This window comes from Temnothorax curvispinosus, unplaced genomic scaffold (genome assembly GCF_003070985.1).
Source record: "Temnothorax curvispinosus isolate PA1 unplaced genomic scaffold, ASM307098v1 QBEX01014574.1, whole genome shotgun sequence".
Classification (NCBI taxonomy): Eukaryota; Metazoa; Arthropoda; class Insecta; order Hymenoptera; family Formicidae; genus Temnothorax; species Temnothorax curvispinosus.
The window spans coordinates 417,105-442,133 of record NW_020224354.1 but is presented as its reverse complement, the minus strand read 5'-3'; the positions used below and the strand labels follow the sequence as shown (position 1 = coordinate 442,133).

Sequence of the window (25,029 nt, the reverse complement as noted above, 5' to 3'; positions counted from 1 at the left end):
AACCGTTGGTATCTTCACCGTATCTTACAACTCCGTTTGTTTTATTCGTGTCTTTTTGCGAGTTATCTGGTTGTTCTCTGCCTCGACGACAATTTGCCTGACTTTAACGAAGAAACTTCGACGTTTACTTTGTTTCGCTGGGCATCGCTTCCGCTAACGCAATTCTGTCTACCTTCTTTACCTTTGCCATTTGTATTCTTTATTCATATCTAGTGTAATGAAGTGAATAATTATTAGATTAGTTTGACTATTCTTAAGATGTTAAAGAGGATTATTAATAAACAATACACACAATTCGATTACGATAATCCATATTTATTATTAATGATCGGTATACTATAATTATAGATGATCTTCCGATGTTATACGACTATAATAACTATCAATTTTATGTCAACAATTCAGGAGTAAGTCTATTAGCAGCAAATTACGTTAAACGCACGTCGATAATGACGCAACAAGGTGATTCGTGGCGGTGATGATTATCTCCGGATTGACATTTGGCCGATAATTGAAACGAAGAAAGGACGTCTCACGTAAAGAACTCCATTATGCCTATATTGCTCGTAACGACCGACGCGTTTGCCTCGCTGTGGTGCAATAAATCGCGTCGCGTTCGATCGCGTTCGCGCTCCTCCGCTTTTCTTTGCCCTTGTTAAAAGGTTTACTGTCTCTCTTCCTCTCTCCCCGATTCTCTTTTACCTCGTACGTTTGCCTTTTGAGCATCGCCCAGTGATTTAAACGGCATGGAGGTGGACCGGAGCGCGCATTACGCTTGTCGCAATAGTAATTGCTGAGCGCGCTTTATAAAGGACCCAACCAGTCTCGCCGCGCTTCTCCCCTTTTCTCTCCCTATCTCGCTCTGTCTCTTTTTCGCTTTTCACGGTTCGCTTACGTTGGCGAAGGCGGACGGGCCTCGGAGAGAGAGAGAGAAAGACGCACTGCTCGGTGCTGCTCATTATACGATACGAGGGTGTCCGCCATGTATTCTCGTTCTGCCCGCGCACATGTACAATGCACCGTAATAACGCCGTCCAAAAGTCAGCTCTATTCCGCGGAAATAGAAGGAATTCGCCCCGCTCGGCTCTCAGTTATTAAGTCCTCCGGACTTAAACGAAAACGTGACGTGCACGTAACTTTTAGCGTCCGTATTATCTGTATTACGATCGCGTCGTAGGATCGCGCGAGATTGCAATTTCTCGGGCGGTTGCAACGCAATATATTTCAATCTGTTTATTGTTCAACTGTCGATATCTGTCATCACCGTCGAGGCAACTTTGCCGTTTTTTTTTACTTTGCCCTCCGATATCTATAAACGGAAGAGGACATTTGCCAAGGTTGGGCGATTTTAACATATCGTCTACAAAAAGAGATTTCTCGCTCTTCGGCGTCGCGTGTAAACGCGTTTCGCGTTTGAAAAGCTCGCAAATTCTCGTCCTAGGGGTAAAAACAGTCATCACCGTAGGGCGACGTCGAATGAAAGAGAGGGAGATGTGCGTGCATGCGTGCGTGCGCGCCTCCCGCGTGTGCGATGCGTCATTTTGGTTGAAACTGGTACCACGCGGGAGGAGATGCACGCGCGGGGTGAATGCACTTGCGCGCGCGCGAGATAGATGGAGAAAACGAGAAAGGCAGAGAGAGAGAGAGCAGCAACTGCGACGGGAAAGGCGGGTAAAGCGAGAGAGAAACAGATGGGACAGAGGAGGCAGACAGCGAGAGAGAGAGGGAGAGAGAAAGAAAGAGAGAGAGAGAGAGAGAGCAAGGGAGCGCGAGAAATTGTAAAAGTGAGACGACCGACCATCGATCCGGGACTGCACTTCCCCAGACTGCACCCTAACCGCCAAAACAGAGAAGCGTATGGTCGTTGAACGCCTCTTCATCCTCATCACAGTCCCAACCGAGTTATCTTATCTCTCTTTAGCTCCGATTACATTGACAGCGCGAAATAAACCGAATAAATAAACCGAACTTGACTTTCTTTGTAGAATGATAGCTATATGTATCTACCTGATGTGATATCGCGGTATCGAATTTTCAAAATTACATGTGTGTAAGAAGTTATCCATAAAGATAAGAAAAAAAGTTTTTTTTCCGATCTCTTAAAGTTAAAGGTGTTTTAACAAATCGATTGTACGTAGAAATATATACTACAGCTTATTGCTGTTACGTTGTTCGGTAAACGAGAATACCGACAAATATCGTTAACACAGAATAATGTAATATGTACAGAACTTGTTTTGTAATTTACGGCATAGTTCCCCGACTGCTGATCGAGTTTACAATGGCCGGCATTGGTATTGGCGCTGATTGGGGCTTCTGACTCCCGCGGGAGATAATAATGCGCTTTAAGTTTGCCGTGATATTATTCACAGTTAGAGAACGGCGTCGATTGGAATTTAGAAGCAATCGGCCAATAGGGATACAGGATCGAGGGAGCCGTTTCTAAGGGTTCGAGGATTCAGGAATTTAGAATGACCGTAGGTCCGGCGTTTTCTGGAAAATCTAAACACGATTATAGCGTTTAGTTGAAAATGATGATACATATATTTAATATACTTTTACAATAAAACAATTATTCGCGATTAGCTGTGTTTGATTGTTAATCTGAGAAGTTATGTAAGTCGAGACTACGAAAACGGAGATGCAGTTCTATATCGACGAATAATTTATAATATTATTGTAATATTGATCGCGAGCAATAACTTAGATCATATAGACAAAACGTAAATTGCAGTTACTATGTTGAAAATTAACTTTTTCCTGACAATAAAAGATTATAGCAAAATTATATTGAGCGGAAACGAGAAAGTAAACAAAATTTTATAAAAAATTATTGTCAATTCGATCCAATCTATCTGTTGTTATGTTATTATTTAGACTGTAACAGTAAAACCATAAAAGCAAAATAGAACAGGATAGAATAAAACAGAATGTATGTATGGAACAGAAAAGATATATTTTGCTCTCGGTTATGTTAATATTTATCGAAAATTTTTATTTTTCTTAAAATCGGGAACAGATTTACCTCTCTGTATGAAAACGAGATTACTTCGCGCGTTATTACGAGTAATGAAAGTATCATACGTGTGAAGCATCGTAATTCACGATAGGATAAAGCGCGAACAATTGGTCGGAGTACACGGTGCAATGATTAACGATAACAGCTGCATTTACAGACGGTGGGAACGTGGTGGATACACTTTTTGCATTCATTCCGCGACCGCGTGCGGGTGAATTCCATTTTATTTATTTTCGCGCGATATGCAGCGCGCCCGATCTCCCTTCGCCGCCGCCGCCGCGCAAGTTTGTCTGCTAAGCTCGTTGAATCGAATTGAAAAAGTTCCGATATATTTCCCGGTTTTGTTGAAAGGGAAATATTGAGATACACCACGTACGGAGCGCGCCTCGCCGCGTTGTGCCGCGCGGAATAAATCGTCGCGATTGAATATATTTCTTGTCAAATCTCCTCCGGACGACTAGGCGCATAAAACGGTACGGTGATAAGCCGCGAATTCGCTCGTGTACTATTTCGCGTGTTCGAACCTGTGTATAATGTTGCTTTTTTAAATCCCGTATTAATCCCATAAACGACTCTCGAGAGATATCATTGTAAATATCACGTTTTAAAAATGTAGACTTGAAATGGTAACATATGATGAATATTTTATACAGTTGTAGGATAATGAATAGTCGATAGGGACGGGACAGTACCGTGAATTGAATTAATCATATGATACTACTAAATATACTACTAAATATACTACTAAAGATTATAAAGGATTACAAAAGATTGTACAGGTCCATGCTCGTTTACTCGCATTTTTTTTTACTACTACTACTACTGAGCCTCACCACGCCCTTCCCTACGCCGACCAGCCGAAGCCGTTGGCGGGAAATCTGATCCCTACAGATATTTATTTACACATGTGTTTCTTGCTATGCTCATTAATACATACTTTAGGGATACCTGTATCATTCGGCGAACGTAATCTAACTATTTTTACGAAACGCTTTTTTGAGAATTTCTCGAATAGAATATGACAATTCCTGAAATTTAATGTTACTTCGTTAACGAACGAAAAATTAAGTTGAATTTAATGTCGTATATTATATTTCTCAAAAGTAATCAGCGACGATTTTTTAATATGCCACTTCTCGATGTACGAGCTTGGCACGATAATTAAATCCGCTTGATCACTGCTCGGCGTATACTTGGAGGCCCGTGAGCTTTGAGCTCGTAAAGTCCATGAACTGTCGAACGCGAACCAATTACCGTAACTAATTAGCCATTTGGGCTTCGGGAGCTTTAGACTTTGCTAAGTGAGCACGACCATTGCACGAATGGGAATGGAAACGGACGAGAGAAGGATGTGATGGAGAGACGGAGTAAAGGAGAGAGACGAGAGGATCCGCATTATAGATGTAGACTTAAGTTACTCGCGAGACCTTTCTTGCGGTTTAATCCTGTTGTTGCGGGTCAAGACCTTAAATTACGCTCGCAGTAAACGGTAACGATTCGTTCTCCACGTTATTTTCGTATCCATATATTGTACACACGGTATATTTGCTTTTGTAGCACTATTTTGTAATCTCTTCGCTCGTTACCGCCTCCTGACGAGCATCGAGGCTTTTTGTTGCGTTGCGCCGTCGAGAACAGGATCGCGACGCTAATTAATATCCGCGGGAGACCGAGCCGAGGCAGCTCGTCCAGGAGGCGCCTGGCGCGCGAGGGAAATCCATTGTGGGACATTAAATAAGAGCATCTAAACCGAGGGCCCGAAATGACGATGTCACTGTCGACTTAATGCCGCAAACAGACACCCTGATCGATGATCGTGTGCTCTCACGTGAATCGATGTAATTTATCGTATTTGCGCGCGAGATACCTCGAACGAGACAGACAGCTTGCCGCGCGGGCGAATATTTGCCTCCCAGCGCTTGCTTTAACCGTCGTGCGTACATCATTCATAATTCCAATTAATTAATATAAGTACATGTATTTGGGTAACCTCAAGTAATATCTCAAGTATATTGCCTCTCCCGAAACTCATATTCGTTATGATTGATGTACAATATCTGATTTTGTGTGTACGTGTATATTTTTACGAAAAGTGACAATTTGAAGATTGCAAATTGATAATTATGTATTTTTATAAAAGAAAGCGGGAGGGAATAGACAAAAGGCAAATAACGCAAATTTTCGATTGACTCGCGTAAATTACAAATCGATTTTCGGCTACCGGAGTTTTACGGTAGCAGCTGGATCAGAGCCGAGAAAGAGGAGAGCTAGGATATGGGCACAAGCGGAATGCGGAGTGGGAGTTCCGCTTAACACAACGAACTATGCTATGCACTAATGCATAAACATAGCGCATGCTCTCGGGCTCGCCGACAGAAGCGATTTCCGTATGGCTGCCTGTACCAATTAGCATCTACGACAATTAAGCACGAAGCACGATATTGAGAAGTTATAGGAGATAGAACGTTTCGCTTGATTTTAATGTCAAATTTTATTTTGTTTGTATTATTTACGAGATTGATCAGTTATTTAGGGCTTATGGATTTAATCATCGCATTTAAAAAATTTAATTTTTGTAGAAAATTAAGGAAGTTTAAAAAATAAGGTTTTAGGGATAACATTAATAGGAATAAGAAAGATTATACTTGGATTAAAATATTTTATTAACATCGAACTTTTACATTTTCTATAATTTATATATCGAGCATGTATAATTTCTTATGCCAATTGATTTCTCACGATCTACACATCTTACGTCAAGATTGTATCTTCGCGTGGAAAGTAATATCTTTCTTTCGATGGTTCGTCAAGAAGTTTCGTAAAACGTACAACAATCGCTTATAATATAAAATACGTCGTAAACTAATCGGTTGATAAGCAATAAGTTTGTTTCGAAAAAAACACGCGCAATCGTGTGAGGCAATTATAAGTGCAGTTCCACAAATAGTCGGTTTAAACGAGCGATTATTACGAGCTTCTGGACAACGGTCCGTGGAAAAAGATCGCGATTACGCGGCCGTAAACGAGGAACGCAATCGTGCCGTAAAATTGCTTGCTCACTTGCTGCACGGCTAATTCTTAACAGAAATATTTATTAAATAGGATTTATGTAATATGTTTGAACTTCGGAGAAATTGCGATCTCATTATCAGTCCAGTTTTGTGAAGAATACAATGCCGCTAAGATCGTACCACGAACCGAGTATTGAATCGGTCGAAAAACATATTCTGAAACTTACTGACAATCTTTTCACTTGTCCAGAGCTCTTTCAACGGAGAGTTTATGAGATATCGATAGTTTCTTATCGATATTTTGATCTATCGCCCGCGCTTTCACATATAATGTACGTTCGATCAGTTCGCATTCGGAAGGAAAGAACTTCGTAACTCGTCAGGAATGTCGTTTCTCCGCCCCAGAATATCGGATCCATTGCGAGCGTCTTTGTTTACGGTGATTTTCTTGCAAGGTGGTTCCGTCGACGACGACCTGAACGACGACGACGACGCCGACGAGCAGTAAGTAAGTTTCTGACGGGAAATCGATGTCTAAGCGCCATCGTGCTCAGCGGCGGCTGCTACGGTAGATTGTGTAAGCTGGTTACAACGTGCGCTGCACGTAATAACGTCGGTGGGCAGGGTCGTTTTACCCGTTAGGTACTTTAAGCGCGATTCCTAGGGTCTGCAAAAGAGTTTGTAATCTGTACAACAATTTTCCCATTCTCAACTACGAGCAGAAAATTGCAGAGGCATATTTTGTTACAAACACATATACGATATATTATACGTAAACTAGTATTAATTAAGTAATGTTACCTATTTTTTCTGTCTTTGTTTCTAGAAATCATTCTAAGAGAAAATTTAATTTTCGAGGAATTCTGTTGGAAAAAAAATATGCTTACTATTATAGTTGTAAATGTTAACGAGTTAATACCAATTTCACTTAAATTTCAAAACATATAGTTGCACATTTTTTTTATAATTAAAATGGATAATGATAATAGTTGGACTTATAGATTCTTATGAGAAAACTCAATTTTTTACTGCATAAATTGTCTAACATTATGAAATAAGGAAAAGAATATTAGAAATTTTAAGAAAATTTCAGATATTTTCTAATTTTAATAAAATAGAAAAATTACATATTTTTTCTGATGTATATTCTATTTAGTATAGAAGGAGACGTTCTAAGATGATAAATCAATACTTGGAATATGTGAAGAAAACGATTCTGAGTTTAGCTATATATTTTACTTCAAAAGAGTATGCTTAAGGAGAAAAGGACCACGTTTCTTTCTCTCTCTATCCCTTCATTTCCTTCCTTTTCCTCTTAGAGATCTCGATCGTGGTTTTTATTAGCGGGATATGCGGAGCAAGCAATTTATCGTCGGTCGTGTTGAAAACGTGAAAACCGGCACGGCGAGATTTACGCCGTATTTATGCATTACGACATAACTCTTCCGCGTTACGGATTGACGATGAAATAACGTCGGGACGGGATTCGTAGGTGTTGTCCCGTGCAGCGAAACGAAAAACGCCAGAGAATTCGCGAGGCGAGCAACGTACATAAATAACGTCATGAAAAATAATCAACCGAGATATCGACGCCGTCGGTTATCACGGCAAACAATGAATAAAACAAGACCGATGAGTGAAATAGATATAAAAAAATAAAACATAGGTAAAGAAGAAAAAAAGAGAGATAAAATAACGTAGCCAGCGAAACGGAAATGGTGGCACGGCCGCATAGTAGGTAAATTAATAATTCCCCGATACGGTAAATCGCAATACGCGTTTCGAAGTCGTCGTTGCCGCACGTCTAGTGTGCAATGGTCTCTCGCGTTTCGCTATATATCGTGCATTCGTGTGTACGGGGCATACACGTGCATGCGCACTCGGAGAAACACGTGGAACTCGGCGAGACCATATTTTCCAAACGCGGCGCGGCGCGATCGGTTGGGGGAAGGGGGGTCGGACAGCGGTGGAAGCGCATCGACAAATTATTAACGTGCCCATCGGGGCTCCGACTACGTAAATTCCCGTGTGCGGGCCTCTCGCGTGTGCTCGAGAGCGATTTAAATAGACTGCGAATTTGCGCCGGATCCGCGACGAGAGGGACCCACGACCTCGCTGCCATGCTGCCGGAAGACGCGTTTCTCCTCTCGGCGAAAGGCGCTGCCGGAATCGTGTACTCCGCTGCGGCATGAAAATCACGGTGGACGGTAATTTCGCTGGCGTGACAGATATTCTGGAAATAGATAACCGGTCCGTATCGTTCCCGACTCGTTTGGTCGTTAGATAACGGGAGGTCACGTTGTGAGATTCTACGCATTCGTTAAATTTATAAACGTTTCTCGCTCTTAATGCTCTTCGTGCACAAATATTAGCATATTACGAAGATTGCTTGTAAAGTTGGATTCCTTCAGCGGTTGTTCTTGTGAAACGCTTGGCAATAGCGAGCTTTTAATTTAATATTAGGAACTGTTTCCATTAACGTTCGGTAAAGTAAGCTGAGATTTAATCAATTTTCTGTCTTCCGAGAAATATAATTACATGGAAACAGAAAATTGATTAAATTTTCACAATTAGCTTCAAGTGATATTTGTAGAGACGGTTCTATCTGGAAAGATACATTTCGCATGTATATACCTACTCTAGTATTCTTTAATCTAAATTTAAATCTTCTTTCGAACTACTTATTTGTCTTTACATCCCATAATGTTTTCATTAATTTAACGGACGTAAATTAAATAACGACGCGACGGGCTTTTATTACCTACTTACACGTTAATTAGTAAATAATGTGTGGAATGCGTGCTTTGGAAAATTTCCAGCTTCGGAAACGCGCACGTGCGCTTCGTCCAAGCCTGAAGAGCATTAAAATATTACGTCATCGTGTTGCGCTCGTGGTTTACGAGCTTGAAGCGCGTAATGTATCCCGGCGGCGGGCGTGCCGTAGCGAGTACTATGAAATAGCGTGCTTTTAGCGAACGGGGAATAACAAATAAGGTGTAATAAAGCAGCGGGGATGCATCGACTCGGGGCGATATCCTTCCCGGTAACTTACAACTCGGACTCTGCTGGGAAAGGGTTAAAGGGCCAATCGCGTATCTTCGGCTATCTCGAAATGACTTTTCCATGGAAAACCGCGTTCGAGCGTGTACACAACGCCAGTATATTTCTTCAGTTACAAGTGCGTGTGTATTGTGAGGGTACTTGATGTTTTTACCTTCGACCTTACCTTCACAGTAAATCGGTAGAGGTTGCTAAACGAAATTGCACGAATTTACACGTACATACACACGTATATGTACACGTAGTGTATTCTTAAGTGTATTCTCTGTGTAAAACGCCCCGATATACCGCCCCTAAACAGATTCAACACAAGGCTTTGCACAAGATTTCGGACTTTATCGCCGGCACAAAGGATACACGCGGAGGATTAACCGCATGGCATCCTCGCGAACTGGCTTTTGCGGTCGATCAACGTCGCGGAAACTTAGCCGATCGTCTCTTTACGTAGCCTGTGAATTGTCGAGCACACCGTTATCGATCGACGCGAGGGTAGATATATACGTAAAGAGAGGCCAAGAAGAAATGCTTCCGCGAGGAAGAAGCGCCGCTGCATAAAGAAGCAGCGAGCCAGACCCCGAGGATGGGAAATAGGGGCGGTCGAGGAGGGAGACGGCGGAAAATTGCGAAGCCGTAGCAATAAACTGTACCCGGGCTCTCTCGCAGGCGTTCGCTATCCCCATATGCCTTGATATCCTGGCTATCCTGCCAGGTCTCTACGACCGGTATTCTTCCAACCGCGACGTTAGGGATAATTTGTGCGTGCTTTTCCTTTTTTTATCGCTACTTGCGTCGCTTTCTGACAAATTTGACGGATTTTCGTGGATGATTAAGACAAGAACTTGACTTATTTTTGAAAAAAAAAATTGACTCAATTCTAGTTATTCTAATTAATTTACACTGATGATCTTGTACTAATTCAATTGTTTGACGATAACATATAATCCGACGGTGTACATCAAGGAATGAGCCGTACGTCGTGGACATATTTTGTACCAATCATAATGTAGTACCAAGAATTTAAAGAAGGAATTTCTTATCAATCTGCAGCAGCCCAATATCTTTGACTGAGCGCATTCCCGAAATCGTCGATTCAATTTCGCGCGTATTCCCCTTACGTGGTATATCGTCTCGGTCGCGCCAAGCGAGTCCTTAAATTGAAAGTATCGATCCGATCGGTATCACCATGCCGGCAGCTTGACTTCACGTTTGTGCGAGAAGCGTATTTTCAAAAGGTCCTGGAAGCGGATTACGAAAGTGAATTGTTTTTCGCGCGGCGATAAATTTATCGTTCGACGAACGGCAGAAGTTCATCGCCGGGGCAGGTGCAAAACGATTTCTCGCGGAGCTCGTTTCGCCCGCTGGGGGAGAATAAGGCGGCGCGGCGCCCACCACAACAGACTTTTCGCATCGGACGTGGTGTGCGTGTCTCGTCGTGTACACATTGTTGTCGTAACACAAGCCGGTCGCGAGATCGATAACGGTGAGAACTCGAGGCGCGTGCACGCCTCTCCTTAACTGCTCGCTAGCACCTATGAATTATTTACCGCCGTCGTTATCGTCGTCGTCGTAATCGTTCGCTCGATTCGACTCGATTCACGATTCGGATTCGGCGCACGGACGATCCCTTACCCTTCGCCGAAATCGATCTCGTCGCGCTACGTGCTCTACGGCTAATTTGCTTGCGAGAATGTATCCGTCATTTAAAGCGCTAGAGAGAGAGACAGAGAGACAGAGAGATACAGAGAAGAGATGAGGGCGAGCGAGAACACCGAGGCTAGCCAAGGCCATCTCGCGCGGATAAAAGCCGGGCGCAGTTTATTTATAGCTATCTTTGCGATAGGAATAACTGTACGGCGTTTACAATAACGCATAATTTACGATTAACACGCGAATTTCTTCGTCATTTTTGCGTACGCAGAATTAAATCGATTTTTATCTTTTCTTTTGGCTACACGATATTAGATGCGATCTATATCTTCCGATCGATTTAAAAAATAAGCGTCAAGTGAGCGTCTTATTTTTTTCGCGACTGTACACGAAACATTTGCTACAAATACATCACGTGACAATTTTATAGCTGTACGTTAAGAACCGCGCAGCTGTAATTAACTCGCTGCAATTAGCACTATTTTTCACGTTTACGTCGGCGACGTCGATACGAAGCGTGATGAATTGTTGGACTTCCAACTTGACATGTTACGAACGATAGTATTGCACGAGGGAGGACGGCAGGAAGTGAGGCTATCGAGACTGCTAATGGGAAGATTAATTCGATCTTTTGGTTCGTGCACTTTTCATCTTTCCCCTCTTCTTATCTTTACTCTTTTCGCCTCCTCTTGACTTTATCGTTTTTCTTTCCACCGAAGAATCGCTGAAAGAGGAAGCGTCATAAAAATTTCAACTTGGTCGGCTTAACGGTCGAGAAGTTACGTTCAGTCCTGAAAATAGCATTTCTTTTTGCCATACTCAGCATTCGACGGTGAACTTTCGACATGCTTAGAAAACTAAAAATTGAGTTCGTCGGATTTTTAACTCACGGCAGTTAGTTATCACGTGTAATAAGCTCTCGTAAAATTTAATTATCATTATTTTCATCTTATTAGTACCAAATTGGATCCATAATGCTCCTCCGCTCGGGTTGCTTCTGCTTGTAATGTACGCGAAGTTAACGCAATAATTAATGGCATGTTACACCGCATGCGCGCGTAAAGTAACAATTAATTACATCACGTTGCCGCCCGTGCGTATAATATAGTGCCGATATTTTACAAACAATCGTTAATTGCCGACAACAACCGAACTTTCCTATTCTCGTCGTTACCAAACATTGCTCACATTGTATTTTTCACTTTTGTTTTATGAATGCTCGCATTGAGAAAAATATCGGATCACATGTGTGTATATAGTATATATATATATATACACACACGCTTTTGTTAAACTGCAGACGCAATCGCTGATCGAAATGTAGCACATAGAGCAGCACCAACAGTTTACGTAGAAAGTAAAACAGTCTATCAGATAAGTTGTAGCAACGGCGAGTGAATCGGATTTTAAATGAAAAACTGACTCACGTACTTGCTTGCACTTGCTTCAGTTTGGTCTACTAATCCGACTATCCGCCAGAAAACAACTCTCCGTTCTTGCTGCTCGTCACTATACTTCTTTCAAATTCATGACTTCTCTTTTTCTTGGTCTCTTTTTCGTTTAATTCAAAGTTTTTGTAAAGCGTGATTTTTAGAACATCGAAGATATTAGAAGTTCTGCATTCAATATAGGCCATTGCTGTTGTAAAGTTCTAAATTACGAATTATCTCTTACAAATTTAAAATTATTTTTTTGAATTCTTGTTAATTTACTTGTTTTTAGGCATTACTTGGACATTTTTAGCGTGTGCAGAATACACGAATCCCTCATCCTACAATTTATCCTGCGGGCAAAAGAAGCGGTTTTTTTTTATTGGCCACTACTCTCCAACCGCTTTGATCGACCCTCTTTTATTAGTTCGACGTAAAGTACGTCGTTACGCTATCGATTTTGTCGGCTTTCCACCGCGGTGATAGTCGGAATTGGGACAAAATCTGTGTCCCTCTTATCGGACGGGAATAAACGAGCCGTATAATGATGCTCGATTTCATAGATATTCACGAATGACCAAATGGAGCCGCAAAAGGTGTGCCGATTTTATGAGGAAAACGCTTTTATTCGATTTTTGTACGGAAAAACATCGCGCACGACGTTTCTTTTAAGACTTTATTCTCAATACCTTAAGCAGTTTTACGCTGACCTTTGATCGTGAGAATTTGAAAGTCGAATCAGGAGATAAAACTCGCAAAAATATTGCATGGCAAATAGATGTACTTGTGAAAAAAGAGGAGGATTGCCAATTAAGAAATATCATTATACAGCTTCTAAATAAACAAATATACTTTTGCCATGTTAATACATTTTATCAAAATTAATAAATAACTCATCTCAATTTTATTTTAATCTCTAATAGATATATTTTAAACATGTACAGTATATTAGAATAATATTTTGTTTTTTTTTTTAAATAGTGATGAATGAAATGTACGCCTAGGCAATTCTGTCATGTACCGCATTATTCTGAGGATGCTTATTTCTGATCGAAGTTCATTCCTGACCATTTCATCGATAGAAGAGCGTCACCTAGCAAATACAACTCGCTCGAAATGGTTATCGACGAAACAAATAAACTCTACTCGACTAAGATTCTCGCAGTCTTGACCTCGAAGCTTGACGAATCAGGCGGTGCACGTTTCAAACGCTAGAATATAACGTCATTGCTTTGTTTGCCAATGACGATGTCTCGCACGCCAATTTTAGACTCAACCAGGATGATCATATCTTCACGCAATTAAAACAAAAAGGGAGAAAAAACTAGGAGACTTATCGTTTTTAAAACAAATATGAGCTTGAATATTAACATCGTTTTTTTTTAAATTTGTTATCGAAATCACCTTGTATTATATATAAAATATTTTTATTATTGTCGTAGCGTGTTGTAGCAGGAAATCGGATGGGTGCAGACGATATGATGCCATTCACAGTTTTTTTTTCGCAATATAAATTATTTTAGTATATAATGTTATTATACAATAGCGATATTTATTTTAATGTTTTAAAGTTTTCAAATTGGCAGACGAAGTGAAGTGTTTTAATTACGTATTGCAAATATAGATATGTGAGTGGAGAAATTTCGTAAAAATTTACAAGTTTGAAAATAACGTTAAAGAATGAGAATTGGAATTCTAAATCTTGTCCGAGCGTTCTGACGCTCGTTCTCGAATCATCTATTTCGTTGTGCCTTTAAACGATTTCCTGGGTTTCCGGAATTTGTCCAAAAATGACACCGTCAACCGTTCTCAGAACAGAAGTTCTCGCCGAAGGGGAAACGGTTTCGCTCGTTTGCGATTGCCACCGAGTGTAAGGAGAATCATCGGCACGTATAGCGGGAGCGGACGGGGGCTCTTCGACGCTTTACGGTAACGAGTGGCTCGCGTACGAAAGCCCTAATTAGCGTTCCCGGCAGGCAGGTACCTAACTGTAGATTTAAAGGCGTATACCAGCGTCGATCCCGCCGGTGGGTAATGAACTCCGTTCCAGGAGGAACGGAGAGGGGGCGAAGGAGGAGACGAAGAAGGGGAGGGGACGCGGCCGGGAGAGAAAGCCGTGGCGAAGGTAGAACGGCGCGTTGGAAGGATACATTGCCGGAAGCGGATCTTGCGATAGGGTTAACGGTATCAAGAAGACGTTTGCCGACTGTCGTCGCGTGACCAGTTTAATTGGCCAGCGGCTCTTCCTACGATGGCCCATCGCGGTTCTTCGTGGTGTCAACGAGATCCTGATACTCGGAACCATTTCCATCTGTTTCTTTACAACACCATTTAGACGACGAACCTAATTAACGCCGCGTGAAATGAACATTATTTTGGGTCGAGTTCGAGGCTCGCGTGTAACTAATACGAACAAGTTTCTAGCAAGTTAACCGTTTGAATGCGTAATTGCCACACATAGGAGGTAGTGGAAGGTTTCGATTTCGTCTATGTCTTTGATTTCGACGAATCGCCCGGCAGCTATTCCTCCTAACTTTGGAAACTTGCCGACGAAGTTTCGCCCGCGTCAACTTCTCGACGAAACGTATCGGCGAACGATATACGTGCATACCCGACGCACACACATCTCGTCTATGTGTGTATGCACACAAAAGTACAAGGAGAGACGTATAATTTAATGTAAGGGTAAACATTTGCTTTTCCGCAGCCAATCTTGACTCCGATTTTCGCCGCTGCCGCCGCAAAATTTACACAGTTTTCCAACCATTAGCACAGTTTTCGTCACAAATCCGCCGTCTCACTCTCATTCCCGCGAACAATGCCTCGCTTCTGTTTAGAATTAAGATGACATTCGTCGCGTGAATGGAAACGAGTTGGTCTGCAGTTACTGCAAATGTTCTAATCCGTTTTAATACTCTATTGTTAAATTAACTGTCATTCGAAATGGAACATTATTCTAACAGGATCTAGCTGAACCGAAACAAGTCTTTACATTCTTTTCTTTATTATTATTTTTATATTATATATAAGTGTAAGAATAAACTGATATGATATGAGCTAAGTAATTTTGTCGAATTGCTATAGATATTAATTAGTCACATACGCGCCTTCAGTATCGTTAAGACATCACGATAATCTTCAAAACGTGACAAATAATAAGTAATAATCTTAATTAGACGGCTTAGGAAACTAATGAGCAGTCCTTTATGAAGGATTTTTAAGAGGTATAGATACTCGCTTAAACGACCAACCAGATTTCTCGCGTGTCACGTTAAGAGGATTCATACGCATTCGATCGATACACTTGCGGTAATCCTTCACGAAGCGATAATCGCTTCGCGCGCGCTCGCCGGAAGAAATTCGTGTCATGTTTGAATAGAGAAGACGGAGTGTCTCGATCGTGCGGGAAACCTGTCGCACCTGCCACCGAGGTCAGGGACGATCCTCAGTCGAGATAAACCTGAGAAGGTAGGCAGGCAAGCAAACTGGTTGGTTCGCTACTGCAATTTCCAGCACGACCAACGCGAGAAGGTCAGCGTACCTGCGAAAGCCAGCGATTTTCCCGCAGTATAAATATTAATTCTTTAATTCGCCAAGCATTGGCCACGTTATAACTAAACTAGTTGCGCGATTAATGATGATCCGTTCGATTATTTCATAAGATTTTTATCGAGCTTCAAGTTACGCGGTTAATTTAAACTCCACTAAAAATACATTTCGTATTTGAATAAATAGATGCGCCGGTCATTTAAATACTCAAGGGCCTCGATTAAGGTGGCTACCCGATTATTTGTATTCTCAATTAACTAGTAGACCGAGAATAACCGTGAACGCCGTCGTGACGAAGAACTTGTTGCTAGAACTTCTTACGAAGGGGGATGCATATTCAAGGATCGTATATGTAGATCGCGCAGCTTGGGTCCGGGAGAACTTTAATAAATCCTCGGACGACTTTGGTGTAAATTTACGTTGGTTGTGTATTTACGCGATGCGGAAAGCGAGTTCGCGCGCGAACAAAGGAACGAATATTAATCGTTAAGCGGCTACAAAATTTACGCGCAGTTATAGATTCGCGCGAGAGCGAGATGCGCGCGACGCGACGTGCCTTTGACACGCGGCGAGTTTACGCTCTCCTTTGACCCATATATAACCCTCCGTTCGATTAATGCCACGGCTCTTAATTACGCCGTTTAATCGGCATAATTAATCGCGCGACGGCCCCTTTTGCTCCTATTTGTTCGGCGCGCGACGTTAATGCGCCGTTCCGACGAATGATTGCTGCAAACGCTGCGAAGTATTGGATCCTAATTTATGAGTTCACCATGTGTTATCGGCGATTATGCGAGGTTAGTCACTGCAATTGACGCACGAGTACTTGTTAAATGACAAAAAATAATGCTCTAAATTACAGTATATAGCATTTCGAGTCCAATGTTTCTAAGAAGTGCTGTATTTAGATTTGATTTCTTACGAATATAGTTTATACTACTTGAGTGGTATTCGATTTGTACTCTTCGGTAGAAAGTTACTTTTACATCCTTTCACATTTCTTAGATATTTATATTTTAATAGATTTTAGTTTATCTATGCAATTTCGCGTAATGCATTTTTGCCAAAACACATTGGATTGTTATTTTTATTATCATGAGGTATCAGACTATTATCGCTATACTTTATACACAGGAATACTGTTATCTATTATGATAACAACGTAATCATAACTGGACAGAAAAGAAGAACCTCTGAATGAAAGACGCGTCATATTTATAAGAAACTCAAGTTATTCTCGTAGGATGTAGATAATAAATTATTACAGCGACAGCGTTTGAATAGGATCGAGAGATGAGTCGATTCGAAGTTAACAACTCGCTCGCTGTAGAGAAAGTAATCTGGTGTATTATTCGATTAAAAGTAATTGCTTCCTGGCGACCAGAAGGGTCAGTAGAAAGTTACGGCGAGTGACAATGAGTCAGTGAGCGCATTTTTTAATTTAAAATACGATTTACTTCTCTGTCTTGATAATAGGTTGTCTCGGAGTGATTTGTTCTTTAGCGAATTGAGAGAAGCGATTTTTACTCAGCAAAAGTTGTTTGAACACTGTGTTTTGCTGTAACTTCCTAAAATTCAGCCGTAAATGTCTTTGCAATATTTCCAAATTCTGATTAAGTAATAGACTTTGAAATAAACATCATAACAAGTTTGGTATCATATAGGACAAATGTGTGTAACATGATTTAAATTCACAGGTTACAAAGAAAACTCGAAGCAACGGAATAAGCAACAGAATAAATGGATTTTAACGATTTTATCTAATAATTTCGATAAGATATAGATAATCCCACGTCTATTTTTACCAGATGTGTAAGAACTTCTAATCGATGTACAATTTACTATGATTTTCAGTATCGAAAGAGATAACGCTGTTATCCATGTGCTTAAATTTCTTTTTTTTTAAATAGCTGTATTATTATGTGACGTTTTTTTCTCTCTTTCTTCTATATTTATTTTATTTTATATACAGGAAGTATTATATAATTGAAATTGGATAAATTTAATGGTGCATGTCGGTCGACTATATAAATCAATTGTTACATAATTCTTAAATTGATCTTACATATACATGTACAACTAAAACGGATAGATACGGGCGTGTCATTGTCGTTTTGCACGCACATATACGTGTTGCACTCGACAAAAGTCTCGCGAGATGAAGGCAGTCTTCTGCGATTTTATGTGCAACAGTTACTGCGCTCTGTCTCTACGCCGCCTCGCTTTCGCTTTCGCTTTCTCCTTCGCGTATACCATCTCGCAGTAACGTCTCACGGGCGATTCTCTTTTGCGAGAGAAAGAGAGATGGAACTGTGGCTGCGAGTTATAAGAGAGCAATGCCACATCAGGGCGCCACGCCTATACGCGTATCGGTAATTTAATAATAGACCAATGTCTATTACTGCGCACCCTATGACGGTTATTACGATACGAGCGATTGATGGATCGATTCGTATGTAATGTTTAAGTACAGAGTGTTACGAATGTTACGTTCGACAATGTGCTATTATCTAATAGCGCGATTTGTTCCACGCGACGATTTCGTATTTATCGGAAAACGTATAGCGGTCTACAATTCACGTAATGAATGTTGCGTTAATATTCGCGCACGATTATTGCATCTGTTGTGCACATTCGCAAGCTATTAAATCCAAAATTATAACTTTTATTAATTTTTCGCATTTAGTATTGGTATTAAAGATTTAGGTCTCTATATACAATTTAGAGGAAAAAGTCTTCACTTTAAGCGTCAGCGATTTGCGATCTGATTTAAAAAATGAGTCTACGCGATTCCGGAAGCTTAGTTTATTATCATTGCGATTTCCGATCGGTAGCGATTGAAACTTGGCGGTGCGGATCGTCAAACAGCATCGATCCGATCGTTTACCGAATGATTTAGGGGATTCGTTACGAAGATCATTCTAGGATATCGCCGAACTTTCTCCTTCTTTTCTTCTCCTTTTCTTTCTTCTTCTCCTTCGTGTCTTCCTTTCCCTTCTTTTTCCCCTTTCCTTTTCTCTCTATCCTAAAAGTCGAAGAGAGACGGAGAGATAGATAGACAGAGAGAGGAATAGAGCTCGTAACGAAATTACTTGTTCTGAAACCTGGAGAAACCGGTTCTCAGAGTCGCGACTCTCGAGAGTCTCGCTCGTTTACCTCGGTTTCCACTCTCGGGCATGAGCACACTAACGCAGGGCAGATACCGAGATGCCCGTGTGAGGGATTAGAGACGGGTACGCCACGCCGTGCGCGCACACAATTTTCCGACTCCCGGAGGCAAGCGACCTTGTCGCGCGCGCACATAGCGAAAGAAAGAAGGCTCTCAGGCCTCTCTTTCTCCGAACAAAGAAGCGCTACAGCATTCTCGAAAAACGTTTAAAATAGTTTTTGAAAGGAATTTGTGTTTTTCTACTTTTTAATTTAGCCAATGTTTTTTTAAATTTTCGTTCTACTTTGTCCGTTATATTTTTGGTACATTTGTATCGCGAGAAGCTAATGAACCAAATCTTTATGAAACAGATAATTATCGGGTATCATTTATATAGACATTAAAATGGCACAACTACCTGAATATTCCGCCAATCGCCTGAAGCTTCTATCTGTCTCTTTATATACAACCGTAATAATATTATAATTATATGTGCGACTAATTGATTTAATTACGCCATATACAATCGCGTTCTATATCGTGTGTGCAAGATAGTTGCTTTTCGAGAACGTATCGCTTTCTGTCTCACAGATGTAAACATCTATCGCGACAGCAAGAAGCGTTTCAGACTGCGATTAGTTAACTGCGTTTATATCCTTTGTTCAAGCTGGTGCGCATTACAATTCATTATAATGAAGATAGTCTGCGAAGTAGACTGCCTTGAGGATAATGAGCCGATTATATACGAACCGTACGCGCAGCGAGACTGTCTTGGTCATAATGAATTCGATGGGAACGAAGAACGAGCGACGAAGCGAGCGAGCGAATGAGTGAACGAGTGAGCGATTTGCTCCTTTCCGGATGCTGTTGGCTCGTGGTACCGGCGTCGATGCATAAGCGCGAATGGAATTCGAGAGTAAAAAGCCGAGGGGAGACAGGAATGTCTGGAACGAGCGCGACGACACGACTTACCGTTACGCATTTCTGCGAAAGAACGAAAATTGCCGTTTCATTTCTCAAACCTTTCCCTCGTAGAGAGAAAAAAAAAGAAACCGCGATAATTCTCCGCTTTCAACGCGTTCATAATCAGAAAAATTAATTGGAAAGTGTGTTATCTTTTTTATTTATAGATATATATATGAATTTTGTACAACGATCGATTTTTGCTTCTTTTTTGATATCATCTCTAATTGGAGATCCATCAGCTTGTCGCAAACGTAAATATTTATTTATTTTGGAACGTGAAAGCTTTTCTTTCTTTTTTTAAAATGCTTTGTTTTGACACAGATGCATATGTTTTTTTAATGCGTTAAAAGATTTGTCTCTTCACATTCGTTGCTGCAACGAATTTTTCGATATTGGACGGGGAAAAACGCAGGACGAAAAAAAATAAATGCACTCGCGAATTGTCGACGCTAAATGCATTCGTCGCTCGATTCGGCGCACGTTCTCGCGAAGTGCGGTTGCAACTCTTTCGCGTTGAATTTTTTCACGTCGTTCGCCGACGCGTCCTCGCTTCATGAATATTCCGGCGTTCATTACGGTGACGCCGTGCCGTCCCATTGTTGCTTACCGGAACAGCCGTTGCTCATTCGCGCCCGAGCCACGAAATTTTGAAACCTCGACGGGAAACGCGAGTTCTTTCGCTTCCGAGTCCAAGTATATAACGGTATTAGTATGTTGCGATGGCTTAAACCGCATGAGAGATCTGATTGTTGTCAACCATATGTAATTGAATTGTTTTGTTCAAATAATATCGAATTATCATAATTATTCATTAATGGGTCGAGAATCACATATCCGCTGTTTAATGAAATTATATCCGGCAATAATATCTGGATATCGCTCCGTGGTGACAACGAAATACGTTAATTGCAATTTTAGCGTATTAAAGGCGGAAATACTCGGAACCTAATATAATTATCAGTACGAACGATTATCATTACTCGAACATGTGAGAACGCGATCGTTCGCGTGTCTTTAAATCGGGATTAACCTTTCGCGAAGTTTTGATGGATCACCTGGCATTACAAATTGCCGCTTAATCCATCAACCAAGTTCAGCAGTTGCGGCAATTATTTTAGCGTTCGCATGCGCCTCGGCTCTCGTTCGTGGACTTCAACCACGCTCGGAATTGCGTGCGCATGTACGCACGACACCCGACATACGTATTCGTTTCACGCTGCGCTGTTGACTTCCGATTCAAAACAATGCGTTCGAGTTTCGGGAAATAGAGTATCGCGGAAGGCGATTATTTTTAATGGAAATTTCTCAATGTATTCATTCATGCAATTCGTTTCTTGTTATTTAAAAAGAATCGTGTTTATAATGAACTTCTTTTTTTTTTGCTTTCAGGTCTTAAATTCAATCCTGTGGGCCCCACATGTTATGGTATAGCCTGCACAACGATCGTTCGACGCATGGCACTGCGATGAGCAAGTAAGTATATAAGTTATTTTTCTCAGATTGCATAATCCTTCAACTTTCCATTTTGATTGCCGGAGAGTTTACTCCTCAATATTCGCGTAATCCTCTGCGTTTTATTTTATTCTCTGCGTCAGCGGTTAATCTTATTCGGCGAGATACTGCGCGTTCGCAATTGATCACCTTGCGGATTCCGATCGTCGAAGCGTCGGACGACGATTAATAAACACACAATTGGCTTCAAGATGCCAACGAATGGGGCGTTTTTTCTCCCTTTTTTCCTAATTATGACGACAATCATTTCCACGGTTGCAATTACGATCGTGATCGTAAATCAGCGTCTTGGTGCACTATTCTTGTTCACTGCTGGTGGAGAGTTTGCGACTCGGTCGCCTCGTATGACTTAAACGAGCGAATGCGGTAGTCTATTGTCATCGTATATATGCCCGGACCACGCGATATAGTTACCCGTATGGTTATAGTCGGGCGTTATCATTGTCGAAGCGCGTAATTGCCTTTACGGTTGCACGCATGATCCACGAGATTCCGCAGAGCCAGTCTCGCAGGATATCGCGTGCTCTAAAGTAGGTTAAAAAAATCGCGATTTTGTGGTATGCAAGCAAGAATGTTACATTCACAGCTGTCAATAATATATAGATTAAATTAAAAATAACACTACTTATTTCTCTCTATCTGTAATAGTTAAAAAGTCTGTCGTTAGATGCGCGAGGTACTAATTAAATACGGTTCGAGAAATCATGGAATATCGTTCGTTCAAGGCCTTCTACATGCGCCTTGCATCCGGACGACATTATTATTAACGAAGAGAAGCGGCACGATGGCAAAACGGAGAAGAGGCCTTTGTTAACTCGAGCGTCGCGTTATCACTGTGCGATCATCGTTGCGACGAGTTACGACATAACGGCGTTTTAAAGCTCCTCTTCCGCTCTTCTTCCTCCTCTTTCCCGCTTCGCTCTTTTTTTTCCCCTCGTTTTTCTCAACGCATTGTCTGGTGCATCTGCATCCGCACGACGCGCTCTTCTCTAGTAATCGTTAGTAAGAGAGACTGAATACCGAAAGAATTTTGCTGACAGATGTACGCCAATTATATCTCGGTATAATTGTATTATCTCTTTTTTACTACTTGTATTGATTACCAATATTGAGAACATCAAATATTGACATACAATAGAAATGTTCATCAATTTTCGACAGTGTCAGTTATATTATTATATAACTGATACCTATTAGAGTTTGTTTGAATGCTAATAATATCAAATCAATTTATTATGTATTTGATTTCTGATAAAAAAAAGATTAATATACGCAAATTAATAATGTAAAATTTATGTAAAATTTCAAGTTTATATATTTATCTTTCTTTGTTTAATAACATCTTTTGTGAATATACATTAAGGAAACACCACAAACGTGATTGATTTTACATCTTTTGTGAATAGACATTAAGGAAACCCTACAAGTGTGATTGCTTTTACAATATCGATTTGACAAGATCTAGTTAATGTAATAATAGTATTATAATATAATACCGAAGAGCATTATAATATATCTCACAAATTATATTATAACATAATACCACAATGTGTATAATATAATACTAAAACGTTATGTATATATTCTGCTATTATCGTGTTTCTCAATCTCTGATTAGAAATAATGTTGAAAATTAGACTTATGTAACTTTGCATGTATCTTGATTCTCGATATATCAAGTACAATAACATTGGTTATTATTATTACTTAGATTTCACTATTTAGTAAAAGATTAAAGACAGTGTAAGTTCTTACAAATATTTGTTACGAGTAAATTATTCGACGCACAATACGGAATGACTCGTACCTTGCAATTTTCTCTACTTTGAGTTATCTCTACCGCGAAGAATCTTGTTGAATTTACCTCGCTCTTTTAAGTTCCCTGAAAATCTGGTGTTGCTTCAGGAAATCCAATACCTCAAAAAGGAGAAACGCTTGTATAAAGTCCATTTACGTGAGCGTTTCTTCAGAGACAGAGAAAGGAAGAGACAGGACGATATGGTTCCGCCATAAATCATTCTTCTTCATCGCTACCGGAACTCTAAAGCTTTCGACGAGAACGTATACAACAATCGTAGACAGCGTGATAGTTTTGGATAGGAGGGGTTAATCCATCACTCCCGGGATCGAAAATAGTGGAATCTGGCATTGGAGATATGTATCGCGGGGCGAGAGATGAAGGGCGCTCCGCGGAATTGAATGCGAACGAAAGGGCGCGCGTCGGCCGGCAGAAATTGAAACGTCGCGCGGAAATTGAACGGCGGCATAGGTGAACGAAACCTTTCCCCGGTCGTGCACTGCGATTCGGTCGTCGGCGGGTCCCGACGCGGAAATGGAAGCGTCGCCCGCTTGTAAACCGAAACCCTAAATCAGCCCGGCACTTTTCGCGAGAACGCGGTTCGAGGCCGCGCCGTTGAAAGACCGCGTATGGGATCTTGCGATTGTTCGCGTTCTTCCTTCACGTATTCACCAGTCACGAAAAACGCTCGTTTTTTTCTTCTACATTAATATAGGAGTATCTCAAAACCATTGTTGAACCAGGAAGTTCCTTTGACTACGGATTTTATGGCTAATGTAAAATCGATTTTTTCTCAACGAGAATTTTTCTTTACTAAGGACGTATTCATAGTTTTTGAATAACCATGGTTTATGTTATGTACCAGTTAGTCAAAATTATATATGGGAAGAAATTTTGGAAAAATAAATCAAATACTCTCCAAAGAAAATCCTCGTCATAATATTTTCTTTAATATTTATGTTGACAAGAATGACGCTTAGCGCTTAAATTGGTTCTACATATTAGGTTGGGGAAAAAGTAATCCATTATTTAAGCCTTGAAATAAACGAAAAAATAATGGATTACTTTTTCCTCAACCTAATATTTTTTATACAATCAGGTGAAATATTTTCTACTGTATTGAGATAATTTCATGCCGTCGTGCGATCGAGCGAATCTGGAAATCGGGAATCCGATTATGCGGCAAGACGACTTGCTGCTAGCGAATCGCACAATATAGATCTGGTACATTCCCATAAATGGATCTCGTATCTCCATCGTGTCGCTCTCTCCATCCTTGCTTTGTGCGATTTTAGCCCGGAGACATCGCCTTATGTTACATTGAATTACCTCGATGCATGCAGTTGTGCGGCACGTGCTACCGAGAAGCAGACGGTGATACGTGTATTTATACGAGCACTTATCGCCGCGAGATTATGCCTCTCTAATCTCTATCGGAAGTATACATCGCCGCTAGATACGTTCGTGTATCTTCATCGCGTGTAAGAAAACCTCTTGTCATAGCTATATACCACTGTGGCGAACCTAACGCGTTAAATACTGTGTAAATTTTGATTAATTCTGTGAGAACCTTATTAATGATAATACGATATCAGATTCAATTTAAAAAAATATGTAATTGTTTTCCTGTTCACCCTTTTTCACACAGAACGTTGCTACAATTGGCGCAACATGACTTTTATGAATTTCTTGAAAAATATACTGTTTATCAATGTCTTAGCACTTTCGGAATCCAGAATTGATAGACATTTTTTAAATCAAACATATAACGTGTAGATAGTAGTAGATAATAGTGTAGACTCAGGACTGTTTGATAGCGTGGCATTTATGTGTGTTTAATAATGTAAAAGATTAAACATAAAGATTAAAAATAAATAACAGATTAAGAT

The 25,029-nt window shown here is 40.6% G+C and overlaps 1 protein-coding gene across 3 annotated transcripts in view; it reads left to right on the top strand.

Annotated features, from left to right (window-relative positions):
- LOC112464780 (mucin-5AC-like) overlaps window positions 1-25,029 on the top strand; it is a 173,054-nt gene that overhangs the window by 63,407 nt on the left and 84,618 nt on the right. For all 3 annotated transcript variants that reach the window (XM_025031967.1, XM_025031966.1, XM_025031965.1), the window contains one exon: window positions 21,220-21,303. The gene's annotated coding sequence lies outside the window, so the exon portion shown is untranslated. The remainder of the gene's footprint in view (window positions 1-21,219; window positions 21,304-25,029) is intronic.